The 22,452-nt window shown below is 50.2% G+C and overlaps 1 long non-coding RNA gene across 1 annotated transcript; it reads left to right on the forward strand.

The window, feature by feature from the left end:
* Positions 1-7,603: 7,603 nt before the first annotated feature.
* LOC120404808 lies at positions 7,604-22,044 on the forward strand. The gene is made up of 5 exons (XR_005598188.1): positions 7,604-7,620; positions 8,555-8,709; positions 10,572-10,646; positions 11,356-11,436; positions 21,902-22,044. It is a non-coding gene; the product is annotated as an uncharacterized LOC120404808 (long non-coding RNA).
* Positions 22,045-22,452: the final 408 nt, after the last annotated feature.

Here is a 22,452-nt window from a genome sequence, read left to right on the forward strand (position 1 = left end):
TCAGACGTCTTTCAGAACAGTTCCTTGGGAATCAGCCTGAGATACAGGACTGATGGGAAACTGTTCAACCTGTGAAGACTCCAGGCTGTCACCAAAATAAAGGAGACTGTGCTAAGAGACCTTCTTTTTGCTGACTACTGTGCCCTGAATGCTGGATCAGAGCAGGAAATGTAAGCTAGCATGGATAAATAATAAGACTAATGTACTGTATAATGGCAATGTGTATGTGTTCATTGTTGGGAAAAGGTGTATGAGTGAAGAGTGGAAGTTTCCTTTGTAGGTTAAAAGAAGCCAAGAAGGGGAGAAGGAAAAAGAACAGAACGAATTAACTGGGGGAAAAAAATAGCTAGTATGCTCAGTCTAAAGATAAGACATTGGCCCCATTCAAGGACACTGCTCGCAGCTAAGACGTAGCTGACAACCAAGAAAGGGGGCTTGAATGTGCCCAAGCAGCTATGAGATCTGCAAAACACTGCCAGGCATTAATGAAATGAGTTAGGTTTCTTTTCTCACAAGTAAAGAAGCGCTGCCCAAAGACCCTAGCAGCCCTGCCACTCCTTGGAACCAGGAGCCTGGATCTATGTAAAGGTCCATCAGCGAAAGACTGCTCTGGCTCCACACTGGAAAGGCCCTTTCCGAGTCCTGTTAACCACCAACACTTCCATGAAGTGCCAGGGACTACCTGCCTGGACCCATGATTCTCACTGAAAAAAGACCCCTCCACCTTGGGAGGATTCTCCTACCGATGATTGGCCTATTTCTCCTTCTAGCTCTGCTGTGCCTTCTGGACAGCAGGGAAAAAGGACAAGGTGAAGTGCTAGTAACCTCTCCCTTGTCCACTGACAGACCTACTGTGCCTTTGGATTTTTCTAGAAGAAGCAAAACCATTACAGGGTGATGTGCTGGTAACCTCTCCCCTGTAGGATGCCTTACCACGGTTGTTTCGGGAAAAAAGAAGGGACACTTGCTCCACCGAAATTGCCAAAGTCCAGGAATTCCTGACTAGAAAGGACATTAAGAACTCAGCCTGGTGAAGAAACAAAGAATTATACACTGGCAGGAAGAAATTTGTGGGACCCGTGCTTGGGAATGTGGTATTGATTGGATGTTGGGGTTTATTCTACAGGCTGTGCCCTGTGTTTTGGATAAATCCTTCAGCATGTATTGCCCTCCCTAATTGGATTTTAAATGACAAGTACCAAAGGCACCTTGTTGCCACTGCTCCTGCCATGTCCTCCATTACACGGTTACCCCTGTAATATATCCAAATACAGACAATGCCATATATTTGATAAAACCAGTGGCCAAGGCCTTCATACTTTAGTGATTTATTTAAAGATTGTTTGGAAAAATATTTTTAAAGTTCAGGATATCCCATATAAGCAAACAATTGAGTGGAGAATAAATGGATCAGTGGAAATAGAAATCTATGATATCACTACAAATGAACTGCAAGAATCTGTAATTGAAATTGATGGCTTCCATGGGAAAGTAGATATGATGGCTGTTCCTGGAGTTTGCAATGTGTTACATGAAAGAGGCCCTTATCGTTATTTCATCACCCAATTAGTGAATAAGCAAATGAATACCCAAAGAGTTTGTTCTGCCACTGGAAATTTTACCTATATAGAAATTATTCCAGTGACTTATAATGTAACCTGTACTTTATTGCAATACACCCCCTCCTATGCTATTAATGTTAATGCCCCTTGAAAGTACCTGAGGATAGTTAAAAAACAGATGTGATATAGTACTACACCAAAGAGAGATGTATTAGGGTATTGCTGGATTGTGATTAATATTACACTAGGGACTGTTAAGGTTACATTGCCTTCTCCAGTTTCCAGATCACCTCTACATACCCAAATTGCTCACAAGGGGCTGCCATTAGATTAGCACAAGAGAGGGCCTGGGTTATTTCCTCTGGAAGAAGAGGGAGTTGACCAGATCCCTATGGGATGGGGCCAATAGTGCAGCAGCAGTTCGGAATATTTTAAGAACCAAGAACATGATGAGAAATTGGGCCAACTAGAAAAGACCACTAGCCTTATTTCTGGAGCTCAGCTAACCCAAGTACAGGCTGGAGTTGGTGAGTTACATGTCATTTCCGCCCTTAGTTCTATGACCCAGAAGTTGCTGACAGAGATGGTATTGACCATCACTGAGGCTGGGAAGGCATTGCAGTGGGATCTAGCATGTTCAGAAATTCAGGATTTCCTGAATGACCAGCTAATGGCCATTCAGAGTGACCTTGAGCACCAGGCTTGGCCCACGGCCCTTACAGACACATCAGGAGTACCATCTGATCTGTGGCCAGGGAGACATACTTGGAGACTTTCTGGGTGGAAGTGTGGATATTCACACTGCTCCTTCCAAGCATTTGGACCGGTTAGGGGAGTGTGGGCTCCCACATACCGAATCCTGCCGAGTCCATGGAGAAGATGCATGTGGGACTAGATGATTCACCGTGACATCTGGGAGATTAGACTACCTGATATGCCCAATCGATTTTTACTCAGTGCTCCTGGGATTACATCTGACATATGGATGGGGTTAGGGAGTCAATGGACATTTTGGCCCTTAGAACCCCCACAGCTTCAGTGTATCCATAAACTGAAGCCAGGGAAAGTTGTCACTGTTCACAACAACATTTGCTGGGAGAATATGCAACAAGGAACGATCCTGACAGGACATTTACTTTTTCAAGCTAATGATAGCTCTGTGTGTATGTTAAAACCACCACATTGCAAGATATACAGTTTAATCTCATTACCACTGCAGGCAATCATATTGTTTACTGGCCTGCAGATAGAATTTTGCAAGTAGCCCTAGGTTCCAGATGCCCTTTAATCGGACCAGCTTAGTACCTGATCAATTTCAAAATTTGCTTTCAGTGTTACCAGAGGTTCAAAGAATCTCTGAAATACAAGGGCAAATTCATATGCTTCAATATATATATATATATCAAGTTGAAAAGAATGCCTGACCTACAGCTTGTAGAGAGTCTACTTTATGTACTAAGTATGATGTATTGTGCTTTGTGACTAAAACTGTACAACAACCCCATCATATTATTGCTATGGGAATGTTATTGCTTGTATTGCTATTAGTTTTCTTAGGATTATGTTGTTGTTGTTGTAAAGGACGTACTAATAATAATACCTTTCATGTCCATGCTAATCATGCATTGTCATTACATCCAATCAAAACCCCTAAGGTTGAAACATCTGACCTAGAATCTGAAATCTATGGCTTAATTCAAATAGAGGTTTGAAAATCTTTGTTGTACTAGAAGTACAAAAGGGGGGAGTGTGGAAGTAGAGAAAGAACTGACAGGGATTTGGAGGGATCTTAATGCATGACAGTCTCTGTTAGCAAGAGTCAGGCTAGCTGTAACCCTACTAACGCAAGATTTGTAGAAGCGAGGATTGTGTGAAGTGAGTGGGAAAGAACTGTGTGAGAAGTTGTTGCGACCTTGTGTCGATAATGAGGAACGTAGACTGGCATCGAAACAGAAGTGAGAAAACTAAGATATCAAGATGGCCTATGTATAAACAATATGCAGCTGTTGCTTATTATTGTATGTAACAAAAAGTATAAATGCTACTGTAATTGTTTACCTGGAGAGAGACCTGCCTAGGACTGGGGCAACCCTGTGTGCTAGGGCACTCCCTCCCTCTATACAATTGCAAAGAGAAAATAAAGTATCTGACTTTGCTGTACCCAACCAAAAAGCGAGAACTAAGTTTTTCTCCGACAGTACCAAACCTCTCTGGGGCTCTTACCTGCTCCACAGGACGTCTGTCTTCTCACTCAGTTAGCAATGGGAAAGGGAAAACCCCAAGGAGGCTCCTCCTCGCGCTCACAGGCATGACCCTGTATTCTCTCACCGTCCTCAAGGAGACCTTGAGAAGGAGACTTCCTGCAGCAAAGCCATTTCCCCCACCCTGCAGCCTCTTTACCTGCCCGTTGTCATAGACTCTCTGTGAGGTCACCGCCTCCCAACCGCCTTTGACCAATCAGCTGAGGTCCTGCAAAAGGCTACTGTGATGTCACTGCCCTGGCCAGCCCCTTTGCATGTTTGAGCTGCTCCTGCTGTGTCACACCCCCACCCCCACTCACTCAGTGTTAGTTCTGGAGATCAAGCAGGCGACACATGAAAACATCAGAGGCTGCTCAATGTGCCACACTTAGTTTTGCAGACAATTGTAGACGTTAAGGCGAGAAGAGACCTTTGGATCATCGAATCACAGAATCATAGGACTGGAAGGGACCCCAAGAGGTCATTGAGTCCAGTCGCCTGCACTCAAGGCAAGACTGAGTACTATATAGATCATCTCTGACAGGTGTTTGTCTAACCTGCTCTTAAAAATCTCCAATGATGGAGATTCCACAACCTCCCTAGGCAATTTATTCCAGTGCTGAACCATCCTGACAGTTAGGAAGTTTTTCTTAATAACCAACCTAAACCACCCTTGCTGCAATTTAAGCCCGTTGCTTCTTGTCCTATCATCAGAGGTTAAGGAGAATCATTTTTATTCCTCCTCCTTGTAACAACCTTTTACGTACTGGAAAACTGTTATCATGTCCCCTCTCAGTCTTCTCTTCTCCAAACTAAACAAACCCAATTATTTCAATCTTCTCTCATAGATCATGTTTTCTAAACTTTAATCATATTTGTTGCTCTTCTTTGGACTTTCTCCAAGTTGTGAGCATCTTTCCAGAAATGTGGTGCCCAGAACTGTACACAATAATCCAGCTGAGGCCTAATCAGCATGGAGTAGAATGATGTTAGCTTCTTTTCAACCGCCAAATTACCGCCGAAGCGGGGGCCCCCTGCCGCCGAAGACCCCAGGCCCCCGGAATCCTCTGGGCGGCCCTGGTTTTATACCCTGGCAAAGCCACTAACACCATTAAAATGGGTGCAGCACATTACTCAGCTGAGCTGCAACCTCTATATTAACCATGTAGTTAAAGTGCTGCAGCGTCGTACTCAGGGAACTAGCTGCATCTGCAGCAGCATCTCTGCTCAGCCCAGCTTCCCCAGCACAGCTGAATTCCCTCCTTCTCCCAGATGGCTGCTTTCCCGACTCCTGCCCCAGTCCCCTCGGGCTGCTCCCAGATCCCCTCCTGCAGTGGAATTGACATGTGGCCTGAGAGCCCTGGACACTGGATTTCTCTGTTCACCCCACACCATGGACCCTGCAGGAGCACTAGTGCAAGCTCCCTCACCCGCTGACCTTGACCACTGGTTTGCAGCCCCCAGCTGGGGGAAAGGAGCTCATTCTCCATGGACCAATGAGTCCCTGGTCTCTCTGCTGGGACTCACAGACAGGGAGAAAATTGGTGCAGGCCTTGCTGGGGGTGGTTGTGTGTCACGGGGTCACCTACCCCACTAGGGCCCAGGCCGAGATCCCAGCACATTCCACACTAGCCCCTGACCCGCCATCAGATGGACTTTCAGCCTCTGTCCCTGTGCTGGGGGGAGGCATTGGGTCATTGCCCTGGGGGAGCTGCTGGGCGAGGGAGGCGATTTACCTGCTCACAGACCCAATGGGCTAGTTTTACTTTGGTTATTATAGTTGAAAAGTCATGGAAGATGGGAGAGATTCCAGCAGACTGGAAAAGGGCAAATGTAGTTCCCATATATGAAAAAGGAAATAAGGACAAGCCAGGCAGTTACAGACCAGTCAGCTTAACTTCTGCACCAGGGAAGATAATGCAGCAAACAATTCAGGAATCCATCTGAAAACATCTAGAAGATAATAGGGAGAGAAGCAATAGCCAGCTTGGATTTGTCAAGGACAAGTTGTGTCAAACCAGCCCCTGATAGCTTTCTTTGACTGGGTAACAAACCTTGTGGATGGGGGGAAGCGGCAGATATGGTTTATTTAGACTTTAGGAAGGCTTTCAATGCAGTCTCACATGACCTTCTCCTTAAAAACTAGGGAAATACAACCTAGATGGAACTACTCTAAGGTGGGTGCATAACTGGTTGGGAAACTGTTCCCAGAGAGTAGTTATCAGTGGTTCACAGTCAGGCCGGAAGGGCATAAGGAGTGGGGTCCCACCATGCTCAGCTCTGGGTCCAGTTCTGTTCAATATCTTCATTCATGATTTAGATCGTGGCATAGAGTGTACAGTTACATAGTTTCAGAGTAGCAGCCGTGTTAGTCTGTATCCGCAAAAAGAACAGGAGTACTTGTGGCACCTTAGAGACCAACACATTTATTTGAGCATAAGCTTATGCTCAAATAAATGTGTTAGTCTCTAAGGTGCCACAAATACTCTTGTTACAAAGTTTGCAGATGACACAAAGTGGGAGGGGTTGCCAGTGCTTTGGAGTATAGGAAGAACATTCAAAATGATGTGGACAAACTGGAGAAATGATCTGAGGTAAATAGGATGAAATTCAATAAGGACAAATGCAAAGTGCTCCACGTAGGAAGGAACAATCAGTTGCACACATACAGAATGGGAAATGATTGCCTAGGAAGGAGCACTGCAGAAAAGGATCCAAGGGTCATAGTGGACCACAAGCTAAATAAGAGTGAACAATGTATTTTCCCAGGGTGGGGGAGGGCTTTACCCCTTCCCTACAGCCCCTTTGGCCCACGCTGGGCAGCATGGGAGGCAGAGCACAGTGGTGGGCTGGGGCCAGATTTCAAGAATGTCTCTTGATGTAGGGTCCAAATATGGGATCCTGCCTTTACGTGCATAGGGGCTGGACACCTGCAGTGCCCACGGACTCCACATGCAGCTGTGGCTGCAGTTGGAACAAGTTCCCTGCAGTCCTGTAGTTCAAAGAGAGAAACTGAGGTACCCAAAATTAGGCCATTGTTGTAAATTGAGGCCTTTCCGCCTTGCCCATTAACAACAGTCGGTGGGATAAGGCTCATTGGAAGTCACTGTTTAGACTTGATCTCGGCTGACCTAGTCCTGGTCGTAAGCAGAGGCCTGGCAGTGAAAGGTCCTGATTCCATCCCCAGCCTCCAGAGGCAGATGGTCCTCCAGGGATGGAACAACCCTGGGGAATATTTTACACTCACAATCTTTCCCACGGGCTGGGTAATTCCACATTCTCATTCACAGGGCTGAGAACCTCAGGGTTAAGTTGCACAAAGTGAAACTAACTGAAATGTGTCCCCTGCGCTGCACACTGTGCTGTGCTGCCCTGGGGAGATGTGGCTTTAAGCTGCTGTCCCAGCCCCTTCCCACTCTCAAGAAGGACTGGGCCAAAAGAGATCTGATGAGGTTCAACAAGTGTAAGGATTTTTATCTCTCCAGGCCGATCTGATCAGAAGATCTTGGGGAGCCTTACAGTTTATCTCCCGCTGAGTCCCCCTTTTAAGGCCATCTATCACAGCTGACTTTAATGAACTCCACACACACAAAACTATAAAATAAAACAACAACACTTTATTTGCTAAGGGGAGAGGAAGGAATGGAAAGGGGAATGGATTCATGATTCTGGAGATTCGGAATAACACACAGACACACACATGCACTTATAATACAAGATGTTCTATCTTTACAGACATCAGCGATAAAGGGGTGCAGGATCCAGAAAAGAGAAGCCAGTAGTGAACACTGACCGTGGATGACAGATGAAACAGACAGGTACGTATCCGTATCTTAACTCCCACCCTAACCCGCTTTGCGTCGTCCTGAGTGCACGATTGATCTAACTAATCAGACCAGGTCCGTGTACGCAAGTTTGCTTTCCCAAAACAACAAACAAACAACCCTAACTTAATTAGTAAGTAGCTATTGCAGGCCCATAGCCAGTGGCAAGATTGTACCGCACCAGGAGAGAGAGCAGCCACCTGCACCTCTGACAGCTCAAAAGCTCAAGAGCCAGTGCCCCTGGCCCCTCCCCTCATTGGTCTCTGTAGGGAGCTGTTGCTGGGCAAGGTCAGATTCCTGCTCTTCCCACTTTCCCGCCTTTTCTAGGTACTGAGGAACAAGAACCTGACCCCCAATGGAGGTCACCTTGTCCTTTTACCAAAACAAAATGGCCTTTTGATTTACAGAACTTATTTTAACTTTTATACAGAATAATTCGGCAAACATGTAAACTGAAATTAACATTTCCCCCTCTTGTCGGTGTTACACCTGCTTTAAAAAGATGCAACTGCCGACACCTGTGGCTTTGCCAAATTATGACCCACCCGATGAATAAATTGTCACATGGTGAAAAATTTGCATTGAACCCAAATACAACCATAGTATTACAGAGGGGGTAGTGCTGATTAAAACATTCCTTATTGCAAACTGGGGATGTGTAATAACTGTTTGATTTGCTTCTTCCCTAATTACCACGGGACCAGTTAAACTAGGAATAGGAGAAGGAAGAACCAAAACAAATTGGTATACTCTTATTCCATACGGACCTACCATAGACCATTTACCAGAGTCTGCCGTTGTAACATTCATTTTAAACCTCCCTATACAATTCTAACTATTTACGGGAAAATTTAACCTTGATCTTACTGCAGTAGAAAGTTTTACAATGAAAAGACTCTTCCTGCTTTACAACCATTTCCCTGCATAGACGAACTATCGCAAGAAGGTGTGGATACAACAGTACATTGAGAGCCGAGAAGGAAGGACTGTGCTGGAGTACTAATTCTGAACATGGCACTAGGTCTTTCATGAACCCAAGGAGCTGATATATTTCCAGAAACCCACCCCATGGTACATGCTCAGGTACTTCCAATTTAATGCAACCGCAAATCTGAGAACTGTCGGGCACCCTAACTTTGGTACAATTCCCAAAAGAGGTTTTACTATCTCCCACTTACATGACATTTCTGGTTTTTCTCTGCATCCCACAGGTGCAGCCTGATAGTTACGGCACATTTCTGAAATTACTGCTTGAAATATACCTGCCTTGTTCGATCTTCCTTTGACCCACTTGAGCACACAGCACGGTTCTTCCTTGATCATTAAAACAGAAATGGGGTCATTTTGTTCCAAAGGATCCAGGGTGGCCATGGGATCCTCTGTGGCATAATGACTCCCTGTTATACAGAACAGATGGTCACCTTCAACCAAATCAATTAACCAAACCTTAACAAATACAGTGCCACCTATATACATAGAGAATAGGATGATGGTGGTCATGTCGATCTAGGAATGGAAGAGAAAATATGATTAGCACAGTTAAATGGGTTGATTTCCTTTCCATTCCTTTAACTGGCTGCTATGGAATCACTTTAATTTGATCCCCTTCTTTGCTGGTATTTGAACCTGATATAGAGGCACTTGCTCCGTCTGTTATGATAACTGGACCCACCCAACGAGGACTAAGGACATGGCCTTTTTCTATATAATACCTAAACATTACCTTTGTACCAACCTCCCATCCTACATCATTAATGTGGCCTAACCAAGCACTAATGACTTGGTTATTCCTTTTAGTTGGGGAGCTACTCGATGTTGAAGACTGCTGATGGTGTCTAGCAACTGTGACATGTATAAGTCTATTTGCACCCTGGGCTGGTACTCATCTGGTGGAACTCCTCCCACCCATCAAAGTTCAGGGGTGTGCATAATTCTCCCAGTTAGCATCTTGTGCGGTGAAAACCCACACACAGTTCTAGTAGATCGCATGGCCACTAGGATATATGGGAGTTTGCTATCCCAATCCCTTCCTTGCACATCTATTACTTTTCTAAGAGCAGTTTTCATGGCTCTATTAGCCTCTCGACAATAACAGACTTTGCGGGTGAGCAGCTATGTGCAACCGCTGTTTGATGTTTAAGGCCGCACACAACGCTTTTGTGACTTCACCCACAAAGTGTGGTCCTCTGTCTGAATCTATTTCTCATGGGATACCAAATCGAGAAAAGGTTTGTTCCAGTATTTCCTCCTTTATGTTAGGCAACCACGCCACTTGGACACCCGTTCCAAAGTTTTGGACGCAGCATAGTGTCCCTGGCCATGAGCTACAGTTATTAGTTCTTTTTGTGGAGTTACTGGCATAACCAATACAGGTAATTCACAGTTTGGTGATGTTGCTATAATCAATCCCTTTTTGTCCTTACATATCCTTGATGTTTCCCTACTGTTAAAAGGGCATGGAGATCATTATCCTGTTTTTGCAGGGTCAAGATGCCATGGCCTGCTGACACATCTGGAGACGGCATCTTAACTACAGCAGCAGCAATGGGGGTCTTATCCCATGTATATGCTGATCCTAACCTAGCAGCTTGTTTTGCTAGCTGATTGGCCTGATTGTCAAGCGTGGCCAGAACCGACCCCCTTTGTATGGGCTTTTACTTTCAACTCTTTTCTTCCAGATGGGAAGCCAGCTAGTAAGGGCTTGAACCACCCAACTAGAAGCAGAACACAGACAGATGTTTTCCTCAGGGGCTACCCCAGACGATACTGCCAGGACCGCAATTAATTGTGCAGCTTGTGCTGACGGCGGCCTCACCGTACCCTGAACCACTTGCTGTGTCCCCTCCTGGATTGCAGCAAACCCTGCAACAGGATGCCCTTCGTGGTGACAAGCACTCCCATCAACTGCCCAGAGTGTTAACCCTTTTCCTTGTACTTCTTCCCAGGATGTTGCTAAGAAGAATGGAGATAGTAAGTCTAAATCAGGATCTGGCAACGGACATTCGTGCTCATCTCCTGCGGTAATCAGAGCATAGGGAAGGATTCCCGTATTGGGGGGATCTTCTCAGTACGAATATACCGATTGACCAGACTTAGAGTCCATCCCGCCAGCCGGGGTGAGGATACCCTGCCCTCATTAATTCTTCCAGAGATGACATATTTTACTGGAGTATGGCATGTCCTCACCACAATGAGAGCGGTGCCACTTAGATATTCCCAATGTGTTAGGGACCATACCAGGGCAAATATCTCACGTTTGCAAGCTGAAAACCTCGCCTCCACCTCACTGAGAGTTTTGGAACCATAGGCCAGTTTGTTTTTGCAGCAAAACAGCTCCAGTGCTTGCTGGAGTAGTTGCCAGGTGCAAGTAAAACGGCAGGCCTTGTTTAGGAGAGGCTCGCGCTGGTGCAGCCGCTAGAGCCTTTGTAAGATCATTAAAAAGGCACCTTTCACAATTGGCAAGTCAAATCCTAGTGAGGAAAAGACAAAGAAGCGTAAACTCTGGCAAGTCAAATGAAAAGTATAGTGCAGAGGCCAAAAATGAAAGTGAAGAGCAACTAGCCAAGGCACAACAACTAACAGCAAAGGGTTGTTTAAGTACATGGGATGCAGGAAGTCTGCCAAACAGTCAGCAAAGCCACTAGGCGATCGGTGCTAAAGGAGCACTCCAGGAAGAACAGGCCACTGCGGCGAAGCTAAATAAATTCCTTGCTTCTGTCTTCACTGCAGAGGATGCGGAGGAAATCCAGACAAGCCAGGCCTTCTTTTTCGGTGACAGATGCTAGAATCAAAGAATTATAGACCCATCAGGTTAGAAGGCACTGCAAGGTCCAGGGAGGGTGTTTGGGTGGAGAAGGGGGTTTGGGGTGTAGGCTCTGGGAGGGAGTTTGGGTTCTGGGTGCAGGGTCTGGGCTGGGACTGGGGGTGGGGGTGGGGGTGCTGATGGGGGTACAAGCTCTCGGAGGGAGTTTGGGTGCTTGGTGCAGGGTCTGGGCTGGGACTGGGGGTTGGGGTGCAGGAGGGGGCTTGGGGGGCTGGGTTGCGAGTCTGGGATGGGACAGGGGTTGGGGTGCAGGAGGGGTTTGGGGGCTGGGTGTGAGAGGGGCTTGAGTGCTGGGTGCAGGCTCTGGGCTGGGACAGGGCATTGGGGTGCAGGAGGGGGTGCAGGGTGTGGGGCTGGGCCAGGGATGAGGAGTTTGGGGTGCAGCAGAAAGGCTGCCCTGGGACTGGGGTGGGGGGTCAGAGGGGAGGATTCCCCCCAGGGACAAGATACTCACCCAGGCCCCACCAGGCTGCTTCTCAGGAGGTCCAGCTGGGATAAGCCCCTCCCCTCAGATTCGACTTGGAGTCACCTGGTGGGGGCGGGGAGGCTGCCATGCGCCTCGTACTTCCACAGGCACAGCAGCCACCTCAGCCTGTCCCCAGCACCGCTCCCCTGTAGCCTGCAGTGGCAGCGGCCAGTGAGGGAGCACAGTGTGGAGATGCAGGGGGCAGGCAGGGACACTAGGGGGAGGCGGGGTGGCAGGCCAGTCCGGGAGGCGCAGGGGTGGCTGGCTGGGCCGGGGGAGGCACGCAGGGGTGGCACGTGGGAGTGGCAGGTCGGGCTGGGGGAGAAACCCGGCCCTGAACATTGGTGGAGCCGGGCCCCTCGGGGCCCTGAATTTGCTGGAGCCCGGGCACCACAGGCCCATATAACTCGCCGCCTCTGGCAAGGTTCATCTAGTCTAACCCCTGCCAAGATGCAGGACTTTGTGTGTCTAACCCACCCAGCTTCTCTCTTCTGGCTGGGGTCCCTTGACTGCAGCAGCTCCCCCGATCTCCTCGCTCTCCTCTTTCCCTTACTTCCTTCACTTCTCTGCCCACTGGTTTGCTGCATCTCTGAGTCCTCTCTATATGCCCTGGCCCAGCAGCTAGTTGCCCAGGCTACACTCCCATTGCCATCCATGGGGGCAGCCTGGGCTGTGAGGGCTGCAGGTTTTGGTCCCTGGTCAATGCAGGTGCTATGGCTGCTGCACACCTACGTGGTGACTCCTGCAGCCCATCACCAAACTGCGGGGCCATATTCTGCAGGGTGTCCTCCCTGGCTGAGATTCTGGGAGCAGAGAACCCCTGGGTCAGAGAAGGAAAATGGCCCCAACAGAACACACTGTCAATGGCTCCCAGAGATGTCCCCGTGACATCCGACTGTGCAGCCTGGGAGTTCTCCTGCTCCTTCATTGTCACCGCGGGCAAGAGTCTGGCAGTGGGAATGGATTATGCATCTGGGCAAGGAGGAACTGGCCATGGAGGTGGAGGAGGACTTGGTTTTGCCCTCCTCATCCTCCTCCTCATCCAAGTCGTCCTCTTCTGCTTTCTTCTCCATGACCACGTGCTCCATTCCCATGTCCAGGTCCTTCCCCTCCTCCGCTTCCTCCTCTCTGGCCAGATCCTCCCTCTCCTCCTCTGTGGCCAGGTTCTCCTGCTCCTTTTCCTCCTCCTCCTCCTCTCTGGTCAGGTCCTCTTCCTCCTGCTCCTTCTCCATGGCCAGGTTCTCCTCCTACTCATCTTCCTCTCTGGCCAGGTCCTCTTGCTCCTACTCCTCCATTGCCAGGTCCACCTCCTTCTCTACTTCTTCCCCCTGCATCAGCACATCCTCGTCCTCCTCCATTGCCAGGTCCTCTCCCTTCTCCTCCTCCTGACCCAGATCCTCCTTGTCCTTCTTTGTGGCCCTGGAGGAGGAACACCTGATCATGGAGCAAAAGGAAGAAGAGAAGGACCTGGCCATGGAGCAGGAAGAGGAGCACCTGCATGTGGAGGAAGAGGAAGAGGATCTGGCCACAGGAGTGGAGCACCTGGCCATGGAGCAGGAGGAATTGGAGGAGGACCTGGCTCCAGAGGGGAAAGAGGAGGACCTGGCCTCTTCTCCATGGCCAGGTCCTCCTCTTTCCCCTCTGGAGCCAGGTCCTCCTCCAATTCCTCCTGCTCCATGGCCAGGTGCTCCACTCCTGTGGCCAGATCCTCTTCTTCTTCCTCCACATGCAGGTGCTCCTCTTCCTGCTCCATGGCCAGGTCCTTCTCTTCTTCCTTTTGCTCCATGATCAGGTGTTCCTCCTCCAGGGCCACGTCCTTCTCTTCCTTCACCTTCTTCTTCCTCCTCCTTCTCAGTGATCAAGTCCTCTTCCTCTTCTGTGCAGAGGTCCTCCTCCTCCCCTTCTGCTGACAAGTTCTCTTCCTCCTCCTCTCCTCTGCTGCAGACACATTCTCTTCCTCCTCCTCCTCCTCCTCTTCTTCCTCTTCTGCAAACAAGTTCTCCTCCTCCTCTTCCTCTTCCGTAGTCAGGTTCTCCTCTTCCTTCTCTTCAGACACATTCCCCTCCTCCTCCTCTTCCTCTTCTTACTCTTCTGCAGACACATTTTCTTCCTCCTCCTCCTCTTCTTCCTTTTCTGCAGACACATTCTCCTCCTCCTCTTCCTCCTCCTCCTCTTCCTCCTCTTCTGCAGACAGGTTCTCATCCTCCTCCTTGTCCTCTTCTATAGATATTTCCTCCTCCCCCTTCTCCTCTGTGTCCAGGTCTTCCTCCTCCTCCGTGCTAATGTTCTCCTCCTCTTTTATCACTAGCTCCTCCACCTCCTCCTCTTTTTCAGTGATCAGGACTTGCTCTTCCTGCTTCTCCTCCTCTGTCTCTAGCTCTTCCTCCTCTTCCTCTCTTTCTGTGTCAGGGTCTTCATCCTCCTCTGTCTTTTCCTCAGGGGCAAAGTCCTTCTCTGACTGGTCCGTGGGGGTCTCTGCATCAGAGAGACAAGGGCAGAGGGTAACTCTTGCTGGGGAGGGGGGAAGAGGAAGGACAGGGGTATCAAGGGATGGGGAGAGCAGATTTAATGTTTCTCCCTCCCATGTAAGCATCCAAAGGCAGAGAGATCCCCACAGTGTCCCTCTCACAGACCCCTCAGCCCCAGGGCTCCATGGCAGAGAGAACCCCACACTACCCCTCACAGACCCCCCACTACAGGGCCCCATGGCAGAGAGATCCCCACACTGCCACTCCCACAGACTCCTGAGCCCCAGGGCCCCATGGCAGAGAGATTCCCACACTGCCCCTCCCACAGACCCCTCAGCCCCAGGCCCCATGGCAGAGAGATCCCCACACTGCCCATCCCACAGACCCATCAGCCCTATGCCCCCATGGCAGAGACATCCCCACACTGCCCCTTCCACAGACCCCTGAGTCCCAGAGCCCCATGGCAGAGAGATCCTCACACTGCCTCTCCCACAGACCCCTCATTCCCGTGCCCTATGGCAGAGAGATCCCTACACTGCCCCTCCCACAGACTCCTGAACCCCAGGGCCCCATGGCAGAGAGTTCCCCACACTGCCCCTCCCACAGACCCCTCAGCCCCAGGGCCTCATGGCAGAGAGATCCCCACACTGCCCCTCCCACAGACCCCTCAGCCCCAGGGCCTCATGGCAGAGAGATCCCCACACTGCCCCTCCCACAGACTCCTGAGCCCCAGGGCCCCATGGCAGAGAGATCTCCACACTGCCGCTCCCACAGACCCTCAGCCCTATGGCCCCATGGCAGAATGGGCCCTTCACTGTCCCATCCTCCCTGGGAGTTGCTACAAAGCATCAGGGACCCACTTCCTAGCAGTTCCCCCCATGCCCCACTGCAGGGGGTGGCTTTGTGACTCCCGCTGAGGTCATTGAGCTCACGTGGCTCAGGCCAGACCCCTGGGCTGGGATCCCCCCAATGACTGCGACAGAGTGACTGGGTGTTAATGGCCCCTTGCCCTCCATGCCCAGGGGGTCTCCTCACCTGCACTGGAGGACCACTCAGCCTCCGTGTTGCAGGGAGCCTCCAGAGAGTGGCTGCTCTCCTCTCCAGCACCAGTTAAGCAGCTGAGGCAGCAATCCCCCAGCTCCTGCCCTGGGGATGTCTCCTGCTGGTCCACGCGGCTGGGCTGAGGGCTGACCTTCCAGCAGAAGCAAACCCAGAGCTGCGTTGCCTGGCTCCTCTCGTGGGCTGAGTCCTGCCTGCCCAGATTGAACTTGGGACACCTCCATCTCGGCCTGGATGTTGTCTCTCGGCACCAGCCCTGGGGGCTGGTTTCCTCCCAGTGAGCAAGGCCGAGCAGGACCATCTCCTGGGGTGACCGGGGCCTGCTTCCCATGCCATGCGGATGGAGGGGCAGCTCTCTGTCTGGGGACGCTGGCAGCTGCCCCCCTCTGGCTCCGGGGCCACCTGCGGAGCCTTCCTCCTGAGATACCTTCTCAGCACATCCATCCTGGAACTGAGCAGGGAGCAGCTGTGAGTCTGGGGCAACAAAGCCTCTCACCAATGGGCCTGTTTTGCCTCAGGGGAGATGGAACCTGGGTCCTTAGAATCATAGAATATCAGGGTTGGAAGGGACCTCAGGAAGTCATCTAGTCCCACCCCCTGCTCATGGCAGGACCAACCCCAACTAAATCATCCCAGCCAGGGCTTTGTCAAGCCGGGCCCTAAAAACTTCTGAGGAAGGAGATTCCACCACCTCCCTAGGGAACCCATTCCAGTGCTTCACCACCCTCCTAGTGAAATAGTGTTTCCTAACATCCAACCTAGACCTCCCCCACTGCAACTTGAGATCATTGCTCCTTGTTCTGTCATCTGCCACCACTGAGAACAGCCGAGCTCCATCCTCTTTGGAACCCCCCTTCAGGTAATTGAAACCTGCTATCAAATCCCGCCTCACTTTTCTCTTCTGCAGACTAAAGAAGCCCAGCTCCCTCAGCCTCTCCTCAGAAGCCATGTGCCCCAGCCCCCTGATCATTTTCGTCACCCTCCGCTGGACTCTCTCCAATTTTTCCACATCCTGTCTGTACTGAGGGGCCCAAAACAGAACACAATACTCCAGATCTGGCCTCACCAGTGCTGAATAGAGGGGAATAATCACCTCCCTCCATCTGCTGGCAATGCTCCTACTAATGCAGCCCAATATGCTGTTAGCCTTCTTGGCAACAAGAGCACACTGCTGACTCATATCCAGCTTCTTGTCCACTGTAATCCCCAGGTCCTTTTTTGCAGAACTGCTGCTTAGCCAGGCGGTTCCCAGCCTGTAATGGTGCATGGGATTCTTCTGTCCGAAGTGCAGGACTCTCTTGGCCCCTGCTGACTCCACCCCAGGGGCCCCTCCTAGCACCTGAGTCACAAGGGCTGCTGTGCCCTGGGGAAGTGTTTCGTGCCCAATAACAGGCTAGGATTGTCGTCCAGGCACAAGGGTACAAATCTATCACAATCCCCCAGTAACAACACAACAAGTGAGGGAGCTTATTGGGCAGAGGGAAGAAAGGCCTGGGGCTAAGGAAAGAACAGAAGCAACTAGACTAGTAACCCATCAACAATCACAGCATTGACAAGGGGCCCGACCCCCCACAACCAGCTCCCTCCCAGCCCCTGCGCAGCAGAATGGGAGTTGAGTATCAGTTCTCTAGGGGCTGATGCTGCCCTGTGCTCCTTGGCTGGCTTGAAATTCACAAGGAAAACAAGCAAACATGGGGATTCTTACCAGGTCTTCGGTCTCAGTGTCAATGGGCACCTCCCAGGCTGTGACGCGTCTCCCTCCGCTCCACTTCACCAACAGCCAACAACCGAATGGAAACCAACCCCTTTGTCTCTGAGCGCTGGCTTCTGATTGGCTCTGGTGGTAGCTCCCCGCGTATTCCGTCTCCACCTGGCATTCCAGGTATGCTGGGAAGCGGTATCCTGAGCCCTGCAGCCATTGCAGTGGCGGCTTAACGCACAGTGGGCCCATGCCCAGGGGCCTCGGGCAACTTGGGGGGCCCTGGGAAAATCTCACAATGCTCGGGCAGCATGATTTCACTGGTGATTGTCTTGCCTGGCATCAACAACGCTTCTGCTCTCACTCATTTTCCATCTCACCACTGGGCTGGACTCTTTCCCCTCTTCCCCTCCCTCTCCACCCCCACACTTCTTTCCCCTTGGTGCCAAACACAACACAAGAAGGAAAAACAAAAGTTATCATCACAATCTGCCATGATGGCTAGGCTCTCCTTCTCGCATCACCCACACCCCAGGGCTCTACCCTGAACCCCATTTGCATGATGTTGTCACAGCTACAATTGGAAAGCACCCCACTGCTCCTGCACCCAACATACTCGCTCTGCACAAGAGACTCTTGTCCCTTCCACTGGTCTTAACCCCACAGAGCCCCAGGTCCAGCTAGGATGCACCTTATTTTTCTTTAGTACTGGGGCTCTCGTCCTCTCCTTCCTATCTCTCTTGGACTCCATCTGTGGGAGTGGACAGGGAAGTGTTACAGACTCCCCCAGCTCTCTCTGCACCCTGGGCTCACACCTGGTTGTCTCCCCAATTCTTGGCACTGTCCAGCATGCCTCCTCCCACAGAAGTCATAGAATCATAGAATATCATGGTTGGAAGGGACCTCAGGAGGTATCTAGCCCAACCCCCTGCTCAAAGCAGGACCAATTCCCAACTAAATCATCCCAGCCAGGGCTTTGTCAAGCCTGACCTTAAAAACCTCTAAGGAAGGAGATTCCACCACCTCCCTAGGTAACCCATTCCAGTGCTTCACCACCCTCCTAGTGAAAAAGTTTTTCCTAATATGCAACCTAAATCTCCCCCTCTGCAACTTGAGACCATTACTCTTCGTTCTATCATCTGGTACCACTGAGAACAGTCTAGATCCATCCTCTCTGGAACCCCGTTTCAGGTAGTTGAAAGGAGCTATCAAATCCCCCCTCATTCATCTCTTCTGTAGACTAAACAATCCCAGTTCCCTCAGCCTCTCCTCATAAGTCATGTGCTCCAGTCCCCTAATCATTTTTGTTGCCCTCCGCTGGACTCTTTCCAATTTTTTCACATCCTTCTTGTAGTGTGGGGCCCAAAACTGGACACAGTACTCCAGATGACGCCTCACCAATGTCAAATAGAGGGGAATGATCACATCCCTCGATCTGCTGGCAATGCCCCTATTTATACAGCCCAAAATGCCGTTAGCCTTCTTGGCAACAAGGCCACACTGTCGACTCATATCCTCATATCCTTTTCTGCAGAACTGGATATGAGGATATCCTCATATCCTTTTCTGCAGGACTGCTTCCTAGCCATTCGGTCTCTAGTCTGTAACAGTGAATGGGATTCTTCCGTCCTAAGTGCAGGACTCTGCACTTCTCCTTGTTGAACCTCATCAGGTTTATTTATCTAGGTCCCTCTGTATCCTATCCCTACCCTCCACCGTATCTACCACTCCTCCAAGTTTAGTGTCATCAGCAAACTTGCTGAGAGTGCAGTCCACGCCATCCTCCAGATCGTTAATGAAGATATTGAACAAAACCGGCCCCAGGACTGACCCTTGGGGCACTTCACTTGAAATGGGCTGCCAACTACACATGGAGCTGTTGATCACTACCTGTTGAGCCTGACAATCTAGCCAGCTTTCTATCCACCTTATAGTCCAATCATCCAGCCCATACTTCTTTAACTTGCTGGCAAGAATACTGTGGGAGACCATATCAAAAGCTTTGCTAGAGTCAAGGAATAACACATCCACTGCTTTCCCCTCATCCACAGACCCAGTTATCTCCTCATAGAAGGCAATTAGGTTAGTCAGGCATGACTTACCCTTGGTGAATCCATTCTGACTGTTCCTGATCACTTTCCTCACCTCTAATTGCTTCAGAATTGATTCCTTGAGGACCTTCTCCATGATTTTTCCAGGGACTGAGGTGAGGCTGACTGGCCTGTAGTTCCCTGGATCCTCCTCCTTCCCTTTTTTAAAGATGGGCACTACAGTAGCCTTTTTCCAGTCATCCAGGACCTCCCCCATTCACCATGAGTTTTCAAAGATAATGGCCAATGGCTCTGCAATCACATCCAGCAACTCCTTTAGCACCCTTGGATGCAGCGCATCCAGCCCCTTGGACTTGCGTTCGTCCAATTTTTCTAAATCGTCCTGAACCACTTCTTTCTCCACAGAGGGCTGGCCACCTTCTCTCCATACTGTGCTGCCCAGTGCAGCAGTCTGGGAGTTGACCTTGTTTGTGAAGACAGAGGCAAAAAAATCATTCAGTACATTAGCTTTTTCCACATCCTCTGCAACTAGGTTGCCTCCCTCATTCAGGAAGGGGCCCACACTTTCCTTGACTTTCTTCTTGTTGCTAACATATCTGAAGAAACCCTTCTTGTTACTCTTAACATCCCTTGCTAGTTGCAACTCAAGTGTGATTTGGACTTCCTGATTTCACTCCTACATGCCTGAGCAATATTTTTATACTCCTCCCTGGTCAATTGTCCAATCTTCCACTTCTTGTAAGCTTCTTTTTTGCGTTTAAGATCAGCAAGGATTTCACTGTTAAGCCAAGCTGGTTGCCTGCCATATTTACTATTCTTTCTACAGATCGGGATGTTTTTTTCCTGCAATCTCAATAAGGATTCTTTAAAATACAGCTCTCCTGGACTCCTCTCCCGCTCATGTTATTCTCCCAGGGGATCCTGCCCATCAGCTTCCTGAGGGAGTCAAAGTCTGCTTTTCTGAAGTCCAGGGTCTGTATTCTGCTGCTCTCCTTTTTTCCTTGTGTCAGGATCCTGAACTCGACCATCTCATGGTCACTGCATCCCAGGTTCTCATTCACTTTTGCTTCCCCTACTAACTTTTCTCTGTTTGTGAACAGCAGATCAAGAACAGCTCTGCCCCTAGTTGGTTCCTACAGCACTTGCACCAGGAAATTGTCCCCTACACTTTTCAAAAACTTCCTGGGTTGTCTGTGCACCACTATATTGCTCTCCCAGCAGATATCAGGGTGATTAAAGTCTCCCATGAGAACAAGGGCCTGCGATCTAGTAACTTCTGCTAGTTGCCGGAAGAAAGCCTCGTCCACCTCATCCCCCTGGTCTGGTGGTCTATAGCAGACTCCCACCATGACATCACCATTGTTACACTTCTAAACTTAATCCAGAGACTCTCAGGTTTTTCTGCAGTTTCGTACCGGAGCTCTGAGCAGTCATACTGCTCTCTTACATACAATGCAACTCCCCCACCATTTTTGCCCTGCTTGTCCTTCCTGAACAGTTTATATCCATCCATGACAGTACTCCAGTCATGTGAGTTATCCCACCAAGTCTCTGTTAGTCCAAGTAACCTGGTCTCATCTTAGACTCCATCTTCATATTGCTCTTCTCCTTCCCAGAACTCCTGCTTTGCTCCTCAGACCTGTCTGTCCTCAGCTTTGCAGGCAGAGGGGAAGGGGCATCGTGGAAACACACACGCCCCATTCCAGACACCACATGGCATCCACAGGGCTACCAAACTGTGTCACCTTTGGCCAAAAACCACACCCCACCCCAAGGGAGCAAAATGCCTTTGTGAGCCCAGCACACACACCCACACCAAGCCCAGCCAAACTGGGAGCTTGCCCCCGCTTCCCCGGGCTCACGGATGGAGAAGTTTGGTGGGCAGTGGGGACCCCGAGGGACTGTCTCAGTGTGTGAATGAGTGACTGGGATATATGTGGGGGGCCGGACTGTGGGGTTGGGTGTCCAGGAGGACCCAAGGTAAGGGACTAGGGAGATTAGGGGTAGAGGAGGGTAGGGTTACCAAGGTGCACTGTGGGAATGGGGGATTTAGCGACCCCAGAGAGGATGGGTGGGGCGGGTTGGAGGGCCCCACGAGGGCTGAAAAGGGGACCCTGGCAGGTTGGGGGGAGCAGAGAGTGGAGATGAGGGACTCACACACTGGGGATGGACGGGGCCGTGGGGTGACAGGGACATGGGGCCCAGCCCTGGAGAAATGGGTTGGAGTTGATGGGGGTGGGGTGGGATGATGACGCTGGGGGAGGCAGCACATTGGCAGGACAAAGTGAAAGGCCACAGAGAGAGGACAGGGTGGGGGAGAGGGGTGCTGGGGATGAGGGGGAGGCTGGGGGGTGAACTAGAGGAAGTTTGGGGAGCAGGACTGAGGGGTCCCCACAGGGGCAGGGCAGGTCTGGGGGGGAAGGGGTGGATGCGGTGGCTGAAGGGACCCAGGGACAGGGCAGGTTAGGGGCTGAGGGGGATGTCGGGACCCTAGAGAGCAGGGAGCAGGAAGGGGAGGGGATGGGGGCTGAGGGGTGCCCACGGGAACTGGGCAGGACTGGGGGATGGGGTGGATGGGGGGGGGTTGAAGGGACCCAGGGACAGGGCAGGTTAGGGGGTTGAGGGGGATGTCAGGGCCCTTTTCTGGAGGGCCATAATCTCAGTATTCTAGTAGCTTGTTTGCTGACCAGATGTATTTATTATTTACAGGTGCTTTGTGCTGCTACTTATGGGCAGTTTCCTCCTTCCCTCCCCCATCAGCTAGGTAATTTGCATTCACACAGAGGCTTTCTTGGCTTGCCTCTGGATCCAAAGCATCAGCAGCTCAGAGACTGTTTTAAAAGGGACAGGTTCCACTTCCTCCAGAGTTCTGATTACTTTTCACTTTCATTTCCTGCTCCAAAACACACACAGATCTGAAAAAGAAAGCACAATCTATTGTGGCTCCTGTTGGAGCCCTAACAGGATTTTAATGAAGTACCATGTTTTGTTTGCATTTCTTTTACCCCTTCTCCAATATACACTGCACATGTCCTGGGAAATCATTTAACCTCCATTATATCAGCCATATTAATTTTACACAAGGTGTGACTGCCTCCCCATGCCCACAGAGTTTTTATGCACTCCCAAAGTGACAGTCAGATCCCCCAGAGCCACCCCAAGGCTCAGTGTGCCAATCATTGCTCTCCTTTTCCTTTTCCTGTGCGCACACAATTCTATTTGGTCTAACATCCCTTGCACTGTGATTACTCTTTTTACAC

This window comes from Mauremys reevesii, linkage group 4, assembly GCF_016161935.1.
Source record: "Mauremys reevesii isolate NIE-2019 linkage group 4, ASM1616193v1, whole genome shotgun sequence".
Taxonomy (NCBI): Eukaryota; Metazoa; Chordata; order Testudines; family Geoemydidae; genus Mauremys; species Mauremys reevesii.